Below are 15,470 nucleotides of genomic sequence, written 5' to 3'. Positions count from 1 at the left end.
ACTTTAAAAGATGTGTATCACGCTTTGATTTACTGTCATTTGCAATATTGTATTTCAAGCTGGGGAAAGGCCTGTGACAGTGCACTGGATCCATTAATAAAATTACAAAAAAAGGTTATAAGAAAAATTACGAAACAAAATTACTATGCTCACACTAATTTTTTATTTTTCAAAATGAACATCTTGAAACTAAAAGACATACATAACATTGAAATAAAAAAACATATGTACAAAGTTCATATGAATGAGTATCCGTCTACGTATTGTGATTTATTTACAAATGCTTCATCTATTCATCAGCATAACAAGATATCAAACAAGCAACAATTATTTTATAAACAGATCAAACACAGAATTTGGCAAGAAGTCCATGCAGGTATTGGGACCAATGCTCTGGTCAGAGGTTCCAAGTAGGCTAAAAAACTTATCATTTCATCGTTTCAAAAAAGAGATCAAAACGTTAATTTTACAAAGCTACAGTGCATCGTAAGTGATATGTTATGGAAACCAACTTGTCAGTTGCTTCAGAAACTTTATTATTCTCTGCTTGCTTCATGGAATTTTGTGTTTTGGCCTACGTTATCATCAATATGTTTTTTTTGTGCGTATGCTGTTGTTGAAGCGCGGGAACGTTTCAATTATTATTTTTCTCTTGTAAGCTTATTTTAAATGGCAAAATCGTAATTTCCGTAGGGTGGCAATTGACTAGTAGACCGTATGGTCGTCTCGTTGTCTCCCTGTCGGTATGGGAACTTGTGTAACTTTTGTACTGTGTATATTGCATATTTCAAACATGTATCTATGTTCCTGTTACCGACAAATAAAACATTGATTGATTGATTGATTGAAATTAATAGGCCTAACTGCAAAAAATACAAAAAAAAAATCTGTTCGATTCTGTATCAATAGGCTATAGGCTATTAGTTCAATATACCAGTGTCCAGTAGACACTATAATATGGGCAATTTTCTTTACGAACTAGATCTGCAGTCATTGATGATGATACATGACCTTTCTAGCACTCAGCCAGAGAGTTGAATTCTTGCTTTGAACTTTGTTTGGTAATTATAAAGTACAGAAAAATGATGGCAGGGGTAGGAATCGAACCCACCTTATTGTTGCAATGACTACTTTCTCAACCCTCAAACCGCTAGGCCACGCAGTCGACTGCGAAATGTTCACTGAATTTATTTTTTACCAGAACTCTTTCGAGAAGTCTCACAATATCACGTGCATGATTCATAGTTAGCAATCAGGTGGTTTAAATTTTGTCTTCTGATCAATTGATCAACTTCATCTGCTACAGCGACTTGTAGATTGCAAATAAACTACGCGTGCCGTACCGATTGTGTTCTTTTGTAACTTATAACGCAGTAGCGATAAGTCGGGCAATAAAGTGGTGACATTGTTCATCTGATGCAAAATGAAAAATGCGCTATCGCTAAAAAACCGCAGGAATGGTAGGTCGAAAATGAATAAATTATAACATGAGAATTTACCGAAAGCCTGTGAGTGTGACAAGCCGCTATTAGCTACTACGACAAATCGGCAACATTAGGCTACGTTTTTCCTTTGTATGGACAGCAACAAAACTATTTCATTGATCCAGTATCCCTGCATTGATCTTTATAGCATTATCATTGTTAAGTTCCTTAAATGTCACCAGAACCAAACATATATTATTTTCAAGTTTAGGAAGCAAGTCACTATCATGCAACCCACCCTTGAATATTCGAAAAAACAACATAGAACAAGTTGCCTCAATAAAGTTTCTGGGAATAAATTGTAAACGAGCATTTGTCATGAAAATCTCATAATGGAAATCTTGCTTGAAAAAATTAGATCAACACTCTGCGTAACAAAAAAAAATTAAGCGTTTCCTAAAGAAACAAGCACTCCTCTCCATTTACCATTCTCTAGTTGAGATTCAGATATTATTGTATCTCAACATGGTGTCATGAAAACAAAACTACATTGCAAAAGCTGCAACATGCATGCAATAACTTTCTTCGTACTGTGTTTGACATTGACCGCAGAGAAAGCATAAAAAGGTGTAATGGAACTCAATAATTTAAAATCAATTTCATCATTATTAAGTTCCTTCCTCTCGTCGAGGGTTGGAGGCAATAAGACGCCAAGTTTCTCTGTTGTAAGATTTTTCTACTGCAGTTTTATAGTTAAGTCTTGACCAGTCTTCAATATCATTAGTCCAAATTCTTGGTGTTCTGCCCCTATTTCGTTTGCCGTTCATTTTTCCTTCTAGTAGTTGTCTTTAGAATTATTGCGAATCATGTGGCCAAAATATTTCAACTTTGTTGATTTAATTGTTTGTAGAACTTCCTTGTTGGTTTGTATTCTGGATAGTAGGCTACATCTTTGTTTGTGATTTTATCCTTCCATGAAATTTTAAGCATTCTTCTATAAATCCACATTTCAAATGCCTCAAGTCGTCTAACGATCTGTGATGACAGTGTCCATGTTTCTGCATTGTAGAGTAACATAGTCCATATATAGCATTTCGCAATTCGTTTTTGAGTGTTGATGTTAATTTGTTAATGTCTTTTTCATTTTTACGAAGTTGTTTCTTGCTATTTCTATTCGTCTCAATATTTCCGTATTGCATCTGCCATTTTCAGTTATTGTGTGCCCCAGATAGGTAAAGCTTTTGACTTGCTCGACCAGCATTCCGTCAATAGTAATAGTTAAACTTGGTACATTTTCTTTTCTTGTAATAATCATCGTTTTCGTCTTGTTTGTGTTGATTTTCATGTTATATTTCTTTCCAATATTGTTCACTTTTTCTATTATTGTTTGGAGAGCTTCTGCTGATTCCGCCAATAAAACAGTATCGTCTGCATAGCCTACTCGTCTGCAGTATCGTCTGCAGGATCGTCTGCATAAAATCAATTTATCACATGCAAAATACAGAGATTGCAACTTTCATGTTTAAATATTCAAAAAAGCTACTTCCCACAACATTCAATGATATAATTATTTGAAAACAATCAAGTAGCCTAACAACAAGAAGTAACTCTCCTTGTATTCCTATATATTGCAGAATTAACACTTGCAAACAATCAATACGGTACATGGGGCCAACAATTTGGAACAAGCTTCCAAGCAGGGCCGGATTAAGGGTGTATGGGGCCCTGGGCTGAGCTGAAAGTGGGGGCCCTTATCAAGTGACATTTTTTGCTAAAAATGAATGGTGGAGTGGGGCTACGACACGGGTCCAGTTGCATGTATTTGTGGCACCGAGCCCCAAACAGCGGACCAGTGGCGTAGCCAGAAAAAATTTTGGGGGGAGCAAAATATTTGATGAATTGAAGAGAACAACAAAGTGTTTGATTTAAAGCCATCGCCACTTGATGTGCAGTGGCGTATCCTGGTGGGTTGAAGCAATAAAAGTGGTAGGGGTGTTAGAGCGTGCCGAAGGCACGCGTATTCTAGGGGGGTCCGGGGGCATGCTCCCCCGGAAAATTTTTGAAAAATTACACTCAAACAATGGATTATAGCGCTTTCTGAAAACACTTTTAGAGTAATATTTGTATGAAATTTGTTAGCAGATAAACAGCTATTAACTTATTAAAGATAACTCTTACACACGAACGGGCAAAAACTGCGGCTAAAATTAGAGAACACTAAAAACTCAGCTACACAAAAACTCAATAACTACACAAAAACCCAACAGAGTAAGCCATTCTGAAATTGCTTCCATAAATTAGTTCAAAGAAACGTAAATCGCGTAAATTTTGTGCGATTTACGATTTGCAAAATTTATTGGTGTCTTTCTGTGTGTCTAAAACAAGTCCTTGGGGGTGTGAATAGCCAGATGTCTTGGAAAACGATATAAATTTCTACAAACTTTATTAAATTTTCAACAAAGGGCTCAACTTTGGAATCCAAACTTGGAAAATTTGGACTGGGGCATGCCCCCTTTCGCCCTCCCTGGCTACGCCTATGCAGCGGATCACCTTCTTGTTTGCCCTCGGCTTGCAACACGGTGCAGTAGGTGGGACCTGTCAGTGTATAACTCCGTTGCGGAAGAATGTGTCAATTTGTGGTGTATCAACGAACTTTAGAAGACTCGATAGAAGAAGAACTGCATCATATCTAACTGACCATCTTGTATCAGATAAGGTCTTCAAAACAGGCAAAATATCTAGGAATTTTCGATAGACTTGCCAACGATGAGTAGACGAGACGAGCCATGAATAAAGGCTTTGCAACAATTCAAAAAGCTCAGCGGCAGAACGGCATGTTTCTACAGGACATTTAGGCTGGCAATTAAATTAAGTGAATGTGCTGTGCAAGGGACATAATGAGCTACACTACATGTCTCGCGCAGAAGACCTTGAAGACCGTTATACTTGCCACTCATATTGGCAGCATTATCATAACTTTGACCCGTAATCCGTACCATTTTCGGATATGAAAGTATCAAATAAATATGTTTTTTTGTAAAAAAAAAGAAGAAAAATTGAATAACTGGGGTTGGGCAGGGGTGCTGCAGCACAGCAGCACATTTGGGTGAGCCACCCTTGCTTGTTTGAGATACGAATTAAAGTAGTAATCTCCAGCTGTGCAACTAAAAAAATTAGTAGATATTTTTCTTTGAGGTGGGGGCCCCCAAAAGTGGGGGCCCTGGGCTTCAGCCCAGTCCGCCCCCCCCTTAATCCGGCACTGCTTCCAAGTACTACTGTATAAGAAATGAATGTAAAACTGTGAAAGGCTTTAAATCAAAAATGAACAAGCTAAATCTTCCTTGAAATAATCCTATCTAAGTATAACATAGGCTACACCAAACATACTAGGCCTAATATTTTTTGCCCAGCAATGATAGGCAAATGTGTGTAGATTTATTAACAAAATAGTAAGGTTGTAAATACTCCTACTGGCCCTACTGGCTTTCTGGTTCTTGTGTTATTTGTCCACAGAAGTTCTACAGAGTCTGCAGAAGTTTTTCCATCCTCTTTGACCAATCGCCATCTTTCGATGAAGCGGTGGCCATGTGCTCCAACCAGTTGTTTTATATCAATATCTTGGACTGGATCGTCATGCTATTGTCTGTTTGTTTATCTATTTTTCTAACATGCCGAATTGGATTTTTTTTTACTTCTAGAGTATTTTGGTTTAACGTGTAAAACATACGGTAACTCAAATTTCTCATATTACTGTGACATGCCACTACTACATCCCAGCTAGCAATGCCTGTCATTTTTGCATTAATTTAACGTTTGCTTAGGTTGGATCGGTGTGGAGATGACGAGTTTAGCTGACTGGGGTCTAAAAATATCGCTTTATCAACGCAACTTTATAACAAAGCACGCTTGATATCTTCAAGACATAACTTTCCTGGGTATAATTGAATTTCCGCCAGATGATAATGTTGTTTTTGCTAGTTTGTTTTAGTCATTGTTTTCATGTCGTCAAGTTATAGCCTACCTATTTTGTGAGTCGAGCAAGGCCTGGTGCGTTGCGCTTGAAATGGCTTTGCCCTTGATAGGATTTCTTTGTGGGGTTTTCTTTGCCTGCCTTGCTCTTCTTTGCTATGAGCTAAACGCATCAAGACGTGTTCCCCTCACGACCATCACATTTGTTACCTTAACTCTTTCGCGACCACGGACGTATACACACGTCTTGAGATTTTAACTATGATGACCAAGGAAGTATCTAGAGATGCAGCAAACCGAAAATTTTTATCCGCACACCGCACCGCAACTGACTCATCTATCCGCGCACCGCACCGCACACCGCAAATTATCTGGAACTTTGACACTGCACCGCACCGCACACCGCAAATTACAAAATTTTTACAAAATATTTTAACGCGTTATTTTTTAGAAAGTCAATTATAGCAAAAAGCACCCATGGCATATACAGTAACTGGTAACCTACCAGTAGCCTAATAGTTGTGCACTAATTGGCTAGGCTAACCAAATCATATTCTCTTATCAGCAATGCATCTAAGTTCTAAGACATAATACAAACTAAGACAAATAGAATGTTCCTGGATCCAGTATCAGAACTTTTGAACACTTTTTGCAAGCAATAATGCAATTTTAATGTCAGTGGCTATATGAACTACGGTACGGTACACACACAAGAGTAAAACTTATAGCGTGAACTCACTGGGCTAACTGTTATAGTAACTAATGCGGTAGTTGCGCTAAGCTTATAGCCTGGTAACTGGGAGCTGCGCTTATCAGCTAGGCTATTAACCAAAAACATTCGTACAGCTGCCCTGACAAGCCAGCCCCAAAACCCTGCAAACTGCAAGCCATTTGCAATTTGCATTTGCTTCATGCTTGCATAGCTTTCCAGCTTAGGGTTTCCGAAGGAAAAAAAACTGATCCGTGTTTCCAATTTTAATTTGAAGTTTGATAACTGATTTTCTTTGAAAGTTTACGTTTACGAAAGTTTAATTTCTTGAAAGTTTACGTTTACAAAAGTTTAATTTCTTCAAAGTTTACGCGGCAAGCGGCGCGGCTTTGTCATTTCAACCTTCCACGCGGCGCGGCGCGGCACGCGGCGAAAAAGTCAAAAGCGGCCGCGTACGCGGCACGGCGCGGCGCGGCTTGCATCACTAGAAGTATCCATACGTCCAAGTTTAAAAGGTGTTTCAAGCAAAAAAAATGTAAATGATGGCAGATCCATCCATAGTCTTTACCTGTCCTTATTCATTCTGCTGTATCTCCTAAAGCAGGGTTCACCAACCTTTTTTGCATGCGGGCCACTTTGGCACTAAGGAGAGCTGTGGCGGGCCGCACTAATAAAATGTTAGGTAGGTTGACTCTTATGCTAAAAAAGAACGCATTTCGTACCCAGTATCCAGCGTTACATGTTGTTACAGCGATACAGCAACAAAATTAATCGAACAACGCTACTGCCAGGCCAAGCTCCTTTTACAACACTTTTGACTTTTTTTAACAATGCCTAATAAACGAGGCCACTTGTTTTGCGCGCTTATAGCGAGGCGAGCGGTTTCATCAGAATATTCATCGCCAAGCAAGAGTGGTGTTGTCACTTCGCTTCACAAAAGATATCTTGCAATTAACAATTTTAGTAAACAAGGAAATGTTTGACACATCGCAATACAGGCAACAATAGTGACCTACAAAGATATCAGCGAAAAATAGGCTCCAATAACAGGGAAAAAGAAACCAGGCACCATGAAACAAATGCTTGTAGAAATCACCCAAAAATCGTAATTCTATCGTAATTCTAATTCATGAACAGTCTTCCCTTTCAAAAAGCAATGAGTTGGTTTTTCATCCTTTTTGTGAGAGTCTATAAAACCGTCTTTCTTTTGTTATAGACAACTGTCACTTGCGATGCTTATCAGCGTGGCAAGAATTTGTTGATTAACAACATTTTGCAGAACTTGCTTCGGCAGTAGATATACTAAAATTGGAACGATACACAGAAGATTAGCATGGCCCCTGTGCAAGGATGACACGCGAAATCGTGAAGCGTTCAATATGTCTTTATAAAAAAAAAAAAAAAACATTTTGCAGTACTAAGCTAAATATTTTCATAATTCAATCAGAAAAAGTCTTTATATTTATATATAATATTTTGCCAATTTATTATAAATTGAATTGGCACACCGACCTATTTTGCCAACAAAAACTTACATAAAGAGAACACTGGTCGTGAAACACAATAACGGTGAAACGCACACTAGTGTTTACATGACATTTGCAAACTTAAAAATAATAAGCAACCCTATGCTCGACATTTTCGAAATTCGAAAACAGACGTTTTAATCAACCACTGGGACAGTGTGGCTGGACATCGCATTGGAATAGCTTTAAGTAACCCCCACCTAGAACTATAATCTGATTGGTTGGTCGGTGGAATCGTATGCAAAGCGAAAATATGCTTCCCAGAAAGTAATTTTTGCCTTCGTGCTCTTTAACTCCTCAAGAAAAGTATTTTTGGTCATACTTGTACGCTGATACCTTTCGCGGGCCGCAGCGATACAGCGTGGTAGGCCGCAGGCGGCCCGCGGGCCGCCATTTGGTGACCCCTGTCCTAAAGCATTGCGCGCAGAAATGAAGTAAAATTTTTCTCATGTGCAGAATTGTTTTGGCATTCGATTAAACCACATATATTTTCATATTATTGTATCATGCTTGGGTAGTAAAGATTATAATGAAGTATACTTCTCTGCCAATTTTTAAATTTTTTTAAAAATTAGAAAAAATACCGTTTAGAAAGTTGCTAGTTGTACATTGAATGTTTTAAATTTTATTGCAAAACTTTTCATCTTCGGGTAGCTGAAGATGTATGCTTTCATTTGATGTCAAGATTGTGCGTCTACGTCGATCACATGAGATATTATTACGGCGTAAATACAACAGGTTTTTGTGAAAAATGTCTGGTTATTTAGATTAAAACGTCGTGACCTCGGTGGTTGCGAAAGAGTTAAGACATGTTCCCCTTACGACCATCAGCACTCTTAATAACGCACCATGGCCGATCTTTATAGCAACTGTCCATACAAATCTTAAATATATCAGCTAAAGCTATGTGGGGTAATAAAGCTAGCCTATAGCCTAAATATATGCTGTTTAGTCTATTTGTTTTTGTTCATTATTTTTTTTAACATTTTTTTTTATTTTTGCTTTAGGTCTTAAATTTTTCTGAAGGTGTGGCGACCGTGCCAAATTTCTTTCAACTCAATAACTTGCTTCGGTCGCAAGTACGTTTTAACATTCGCGTTTTGTCGCTTCTACCCTTTTCTCGACCTTTGCTGTGTTGACGTGTATTGTTTTTGATATGATGGTCATAAATAAAAAACAACTGAACTGAACTCTCGTGGAGGTTTGGAAGCAATGAAGCGCCAAGTTTATCTTTTGTAAGATTTTTCTATTGCAGATTCTTAAAATTCTTGATAATCTGCTCCAAATTTGTAAAGTACGCTACATGTCTTCAATAGTAACAAAAAAAAACTTTTGTTGAAGCCCACTGTTGGTGTTTTCAACTGCCCGTATTACAACCGATGCAAAGCAGATCTTCGTAAATACGTATGTTTACTTTGAATTGTCTGAAAGACATGTGAAATACACAATATCACGTGCATGAGTCAAGTTAGCAATCAGGTGGTTTGAATTTTGTCTTCTGATTGATCAACCTCATCTGCTACAGCTACTTGCACATTACAAATAAACTACGCTTAGCCTACAGTACCAATTATATTCTCTTGTATATAGCACAGTAGCAATAAGTCAGGCAATAATGTGGTGACACTGTAGATCTGATTCAAAAATAAAAATACGCTATCGCGAAAAGAATGCAGCAGTGGTAGATCGACAATGAATAAATCATAACAACATGTCAAGAGAATTTTCTGAAAGCCTGTGACAAACCGCTATTAACTACTACGACAAATCGGCAGCATTAGGTTGAAACAGATCGTTCTATCCCTGTAAAGTAAGTAACCATTAAGCTGCTTCAAAATAATATAGTTTGGGTTTTAGCAAGCAACAGAAGCATTTGAATTTTACGAAATTGAACACATTTACATTTTAAACAAGCTGAACTGAGCATTTCTTGCAGTGACAATTAAACTAGTTTGCACTCTTTCTGCTTTCACACCACAACTCCTCGCGGCCAGGTTCACTTCAACAATCGGAAAACTTCATTCTGCCAATCTCAGTAACCGGCCCTATGTCAAGAGCTTCTACAAGTATGCGAAACTACCAGGAATAACCAATCAAGGCTTTGTCAGTCCCAGGATAAAGATTCAATACCAAAACCAACCAACCAAGTTGCTTCACAAATACGCTTTTCTTTTGTATAGACAGCAACAAAATTATATCATTGATTTTTAAAACATCATCATCATCATTATGTTTCTTTCTCTAGCCGAGGTTTGGAAGCAATGAAGCGCCAAGTTTATCTTTTGTAAGATTTTTCTACTGCAGATTCATAAAATTCTTAATAATCTGCTCCAAATTTGTAAAGTACATGTCTTCAATGGTAACAAAAAAAAACTTTTTTTGAAGTCCACTGTTGATGTTTTCAACTATTACAACCGATGCAAAGCAGATCTTCGTAAATAAGTATGTTTAGAGCTTCGGTAGAGAGTTTGTCTTGTTGAACCATAGGCATACTTCGTATGCCTAAGTATGTTTAGTTTGAATTGTTTGTGTAGCGATCCATTATTTCAACATATAAGTTTTCCTGCCTTTTACTAAAGTTTCTGTAATTTTCCATGTAAACTGCTCCCGAAGTAAATAGAAAAAATGGAACTGAAAATAAAAGGGTTTGTTCGCCCTTTGACAAGAGCTCTATCACATCAAACCAGCTCAATTAGACAAAGAGCTCTATCAATTCGGACGAGCTCTATCAAATCGGACCAGCTCACATGAAACCAGCCCAGTTAGACCAGTTCAGCTCTCAGAAAACATTAAATTGATTGTTTAGCTAAAAATGTAATGATTTGTAATAATGTTTCCCTGTTCCGTAATTACAATAATGTTTCACTATCCTGTAATTTCATTATTCTGTACTGTTTAAATTCAAATTGTGTTATAGACCTACAACATTATACGAACACCTTCTGATAACTTAAAATTATAATTCGAATAACAATTGTGTGAAAATTATTTCATGGAGTCAGATAGCCAAACTAGATAAATTAGATAAATAGAACTTTCATCAGGTAGTCAGACAGCCGTAAAATTCAACTCATACTTAAATATAAACTATCCTTACACTTAAATATAATAATAGATATGTTGCCACATTGGTTTCTATTTTCTTTGGGAGCAGTTTACATGGAAAATTACAGAAACTTTAGTAAAAAGCAGGAAAACTTATATGTTGAAATAATGGATCGCTACATTTGAAATGACGTCACTTAGTGATTGCTTGAATTCGTTATACCTAGGAAAACAGTCAGATTAATTAAGCAACCGTCAATATTGTCCTTCCCTCTTGATGCTGATAATCATTAACGATGCAGAAGGCAAACGGTGAAGGCTTGTCAGAGGTTTAATGCCAACAAGCTCAGAGAAAGTCTTTTTTTTACAAGCTGTTTTATTGCTTTGCATCAAACGGTTTAGTTTGTTCAGAATAGACTACCCCATATAATCATTATTGATATAACAATTAAACTTAAGTTGTCACAAATATAGAAATAACACCAGCGTTTAACCGCAAATTAATTGCATAGGTAATGTTATCTACAGAATAGCTTATTTAGTGTAAAAAGGAAAAGTAAGAATACAGTTTTAAGAAAAGATCATTTTCATCACAACCTTACAACATGCTTCAACTACCGAAAAGCTATAATTTGTGTATGAAGTGTTTATCTAACAAAATATAAACAATCAAAACAGCAAAAAAGCAATAGGGGTAATTTTAACTTGCAATAGGCTATTACCCAAACCAGGAATACCTATCAGAGGCTTTGTCATTACGAGTTTTATGGTTCGATACCAAATCGGCTTGTAGCTGACAAAAGAACCCAAGGGCAGAAAGGAGAAACGTGCAGGAGTTGTTGAAAAAAAATAGTAAAGCAAAAAAGCTTATTGGTTCATTCTTAGCAACAATAGGCAGATTGTACAAGAGATGAGTGCAGCATTGTTCAATCACTTCTGGATTTAGTTACAAAGATGGAATCAAAGAGGAAATAGTCCAACATGGAGTCGTAATTCTGGTTTATTGCGATGCAATAAAATACAAAATTTTGGGCTACAGTAGCCTACAATAAAGTAGGCTACAGTGCGGTATTTCAACTTGACAAACCTGTAGCGACCACCGATCAAAGCAACAAATTACATAAAAGATAAATGTCAAATGACTTAGTAACTTATACGTAGTGAATTTGTAATTTTTTTCAACGGGTTTGATATTCACTTGTTCAAAAAACTTATCTCGGCCTACTTGTATTTAAAACAGCTTTTGGTGTAGTTTAACCAAGTCAGATCCACTGTTTGCCTTTTCTGGTTTTGTGTTTAAACACAAGTAGACCTATATGCAGGCTTGCCATCGACATGGACCCCAAAATAAGGACAACAAAAGATCAAATTCTTATACGGAATGAAATAAACGTTTTTGAACAAATCTTTGCATTTATACGTGCCATGACATGTCAAATTCCATACTTTTTGCCAGAAACAATCTTTTCCAGCAACTCCTTGTCTGTAAAAAATACTTCGTGCTGAGATTTCACTATGCTTCTTTTCCTGGTCCACTCCTATTCTCCATCTCGTTCTGTTTATCGCATCGTTATCGTTTAGTCAGATTTTGTGTCTCGTTCTTCACCTGTTCCTTTCATGTTCTTTTTCAGCATTCCCGTTTCCTCTTTCTATCTACCTTCAAAGTCAATGTCTTTCAAAGAAAACTTCCTTCGTCCCTATTTAGTTCTACATATCTTTCCCATCTTACTCCGTTTGCCCTGGAAAACTGTTGAATAATCTCCCTCATCTCAAGCACATCTATCGGTTTTCAGTCTTTTTGCTCTTCTGGTTTTTACTCCACACATTGCTCTCACCACTGCCCTTTCCATTCTTCTCTAAATAGCCATATTACTCTCTCTTAATATCCATGTTTCGCTGCTATACAATATTGCCGACCACCCGCCACACCGAAAGATTTTCTCTTTCATTTTTAATTAAAAAAAATTTCCATATAACATTTCCCCACATTCCCTGAACTTTGCTCAACCTAGCCTTGCCCTTCTTGTCACATCTGCTTCGCATCCACCACTTCCATTTATTTGATCACCCTAGTAACAGAAGTTGGTCACTGTTTCAATTCCATAACAAAAACTCTTTGCAATCCCCAACTGCATGTTTTCTTTTATCACATTTCCCACAAATAAAACAATTTGCCAGTCTTACTGTTGCTCTCCCCGTATTGACACATCTTATATGCAGAGATGGGCAAGATCACCTGTTTAGGTGATCTTGAAAATCAAGGTCAAGATCGTGATCTTGAAGATCAAGATCATTTTCAAGATCACTTTTTGGGGTAGCCTACCGTAGAAAACAAAATTAAAAACAAAATTAAAAACTATACAAAAAGGGATAGCATCTATTTACACATTTTATGTATTATTTCTTTATTCTTAGCCTATATCTTAAACAATTCGAAGTCTAGTTGGTTCATTGCAGTCTGCAATAAGCCATTTCACATGACCAAAGTCGACTAGAGTCCTTTTTTAGCATCGCCAACCTAAACTTTTCAAACATCTAAGATTGGATCAACGAAAGCAAAAACAAATTTTTAGAATTCGCAAAACAGAAATGTTAACAAATTTTAGTCATTTCTTCTCATGTGTTGATATACAGCCTTAAACTGGTTACCACAGAAAGCTTTTTCAATTTTGAAATGGCAACATTAACCAAACTCATTGAGATTTCAAATCAATTTTTATTAGACGCATGAGTCATATTACTAGTGGTTAAATGGTAGTAATTACCACTAATTAGGCTACTTTGTACAGTACCAGTTCAAAAAAATGTCTCGAAAATATATAGCAAGTCAACTGAAATTCCAAAGTGATCTTGATCTTATTGACTTTCAAGATCAAGATCACCAAAAAAAAGTGATCTTGAAGATCACGATCTTGATCTTCAAGATCACTTGTGATCTTCAAGATCAAGATCACGCCCATCTCTGCTTATAGGTTACCACTTACTTACACCACTTGTTGATATATTCAAAAATATTAAAGTTTTGTAATTGATGAAAATAAGACAAAATAAGAACTCAATTCAAATCAAGGACATTTCTTAGAAATAAGGACAAAATTTTTTTCTAAGACATTGCCCTTCAAAGTAAGGACAAATCTTAGAAATAAGGACAGTATGGCAACTCTTCCTATATGTTTAAAGTTTACTGAATAAGTGAACACTGAACACCCAGAAAAATGGTTTACACCACAATTTGCTGTGGCTAGATAGTGCAGCGCTTGCGTTAAGCTTCTATTTTTTTTTCAACATTTAAAAAATTTAATCGTGCAAGAAGTTTACATGCAAAGCACATGAAAACATCAAGTTTCGTTGTTATTGTAAAGTTTCAGTGTCTTTGATATAACGATAAAATTGATGTTTTTTTTGCATCTAGGCAAGCTTGATAGGAATTACTGATGAAAAATTCACCTCGGCCTTAACTTATTGTTGATGAAGAAGAGTAAGTTAATTCAATTCCAGCAAGCACAATGGGAAAGACTTTCTATACCTTTCTTTGCTTTTATTTTATTGCTACAGGAAACACGGTCACGGGTTCCTTGCAAGCTCTGGAAAACTTCACAGCAAAATCAACCGAATCTCCAGGTAAGCGAAGTTGAAAAGAATTGCAGAAGTATGCCATGGGAATAATAGACTATCTGTCTTCGCAAACATCTTTTTTGAGGAGGTTGATAGACTTTCACAATTGTGGGTTCGTAACTTCAGTTAAAAGTTATACAAGATAATGTAACTTTACAAACTAAGCAAGGTTTTGAGGCCTTGACAAAAACACTTTTGTGCTGTTGAAGTTTTCTGTTTTGGCTGCAGCTCTGTCATTGTTACGAACTTCCATTGCCTCCAGACAGTTCCCAATTTTCTTACTTTCTTATCTTGCAAAGGAAAAGCCAATCTTACAATGATTGATAGCGGCACGGTCCAATGGTTGCAGTGCGTAGATGAAATAATATGACTGCTACCGACTCGTACGAAGGAAAAAGTTCTACAGAATTATTTGTCCAAAAAAATTTGCGATATTTAATTCTCAATGACATAATCTTGTTCATTTTGTACAAACGAGGTTTGCAATAAAAGTACAGCTACCGCAAAATGACTTGAGACCTACCTTATTTTTAAGAAAAACACAGGTTTATTTGTAATAACGCTTTTATTAAAAATAGTCACTTTTGTTAATATTTTGTCATATTGCCCTTGTTTTTGATAACCATTTGCAAGCGTTTGGGCAAAGAGTCGCTTAAATTTCTAAAATAATCCGGTGTCATTTCCAGACACCACACTTTTTTCAGCTCTTCTTTAAGAGTATCCAGGTTAGGAGTTTTTTTTTTCGGCCATTGTTCTCTTCATTTTGTGCCAGCAATTTTCGATGGGATTTAAATCCGGGCTGTTGCCAGGCCATTCAAGAACATTTATTTGTTGGTGTTCAAGGAAGTTGTTACTTTTTTAGATTTGTGGCAGGGTGCACTATCATGCATGAATACCTCGGAGCCATGAATGTGGAAGAAATTGAGCATATGCTCCTCCAAAACTTGCATATAGAGATCAGCGTTCATTTTTGTGTTTTTTGGAAGAAAGTGCAGGCCTCCCCTTCCCTTCTCTCCAGAAAAACTTCCCCACACCATGACTGACTGTGGGTGTTAACAGTCGGAACCGTATATCGAGGATCAAAACGATCAGATGACCTTGGACGCCGAACCGTAGTAGACCCCATCTTAAAGACCTGGAAGTTGTTCTCATCAGAGAACATTACTTTTCTCCATTGCTCCG

The 15,470-nt window shown here is 36.8% G+C and overlaps 1 non-coding gene across 1 annotated transcript; it reads left to right on the top strand.

The window, feature by feature from the left end:
* Window positions 1–7,384: 7,384 nt before the first annotated feature.
* LOC145771432 (U6 spliceosomal RNA) lies at window positions 7,385–7,487 on the top strand. The gene has a single exon (XR_014289222.1). It is a non-coding gene; the product is annotated as a U6 spliceosomal RNA (small nuclear RNA).
* Window positions 7,488–15,470: the final 7,983 nt, after the last annotated feature.

Source organism: Aplidium turbinatum, chromosome 5 (genome assembly GCF_918807975.1).
Source record: "Aplidium turbinatum chromosome 5, kaAplTurb1.1, whole genome shotgun sequence".
Taxonomy (NCBI): Eukaryota; Metazoa; Chordata; class Ascidiacea; order Aplousobranchia; family Polyclinidae; genus Aplidium; species Aplidium turbinatum.
Note: the sequence above shows the minus strand (reverse complement) of the source record. Positions and strands in the feature narration are given on the sequence as shown.